The sequence below is a fragment of the Chinchilla lanigera genome, unplaced genomic scaffold, assembly GCF_000276665.1.
Source record: "Chinchilla lanigera isolate Chin_1 unplaced genomic scaffold, ChiLan1.0 scaffold00062, whole genome shotgun sequence".
NCBI lineage: Eukaryota > Metazoa > Chordata > Mammalia > Rodentia > Chinchillidae > Chinchilla > Chinchilla lanigera.
Window position 1 is genome coordinate 13,117,241 of NW_004955463.1, and position 1,096 is coordinate 13,118,336.

Genomic DNA, 1,096 nt, shown 5'->3' on the forward strand with positions numbered 1-1,096 from the left:
GTTCACCAAAGGGCAAAAACATGGAAGTAGAAACTGAACTTCAAGGAGATGAGCCACCGGCCAGAAATGGACAGGTTTAAATCCCAAAATAGCTTCTATACCCATCCTAAGTAAGGTAGTGGAGGACTTCACTGGTTTCCTCTCTCGTGTGCTGGGCCCCTGGAAGAGGTCGGCAGACTCCCAAGTGGCCCAAGAGGCTGTGTTCCTTTCCTAGGGCTGCCATAATAAATCACAACAACTGTGTGGCTTAGAACAACAGCAAAGTATCCTTTCACAGCATTAGAAGCTAAAGTCTGAAATCAAGGTGTCAGCAGGTCCGTACACCCTCCGAAGGCTCCAGGGAAGCCCTCCCAGGCCCCTCCAGCTTCCAGCAGTTGCCAGCCACCTCTGGTTTCCTTGGCTTGCAGCCCTGTCACTCCTGGGATGCCTGTCTTCTTGTGACCATTTTCCTGTGTCCTTATCCTAGAAAGGCACTCATCACCCTCAGCCAGCATAACTTCATCTCAACTAATTACATTTCCAAAGATCTTATTTCCAAACTGGACCATGTGCTAAGATCCTGAACACAAATTTTCAGAGGAGCATCCTGGCACAGGGGGCATCAGGATGAGGTACCTGCTGGCCCTTTTGTATAAGGTCTAGGAATGTGGATACCTGGGCTTTCCCGGTGCCTAAGGGAAGATCGAGGATTGAGGGAAGCGCCGGCAAAGACAGGAGAAGAATTGTACTAAGGTAAATTGCAAATACTAAAAAATATGAAGACGGCAATTTAAGTGTTTAAAATGTGCTCTGGGTAATTCCAAACAAATTTTAAGGCCATTTTCAGACCATAAAACCTTCTGTTCTAAATCAGCAGCTCGCAGGCAGGCCCGGGTGCTCAGGCTATAGAACCTCCCCCAGATGGTGGCTGGCAGGTTTGGGAGGCTTCAGCAGTCTGGCAAATGCATGATGATTCTTCCCCACAACTGGAGAGGGGCCTCCTCCAGCTCTCCAGGCGCCCGCCGAACTCGCAAACCACTTTGCTGATACTTTGTGCCCTCCCTGGGGGCCTTTCCCAGAAGCGTGGCTCGGTCAGAGGAGCCACAAAAGTGACCAG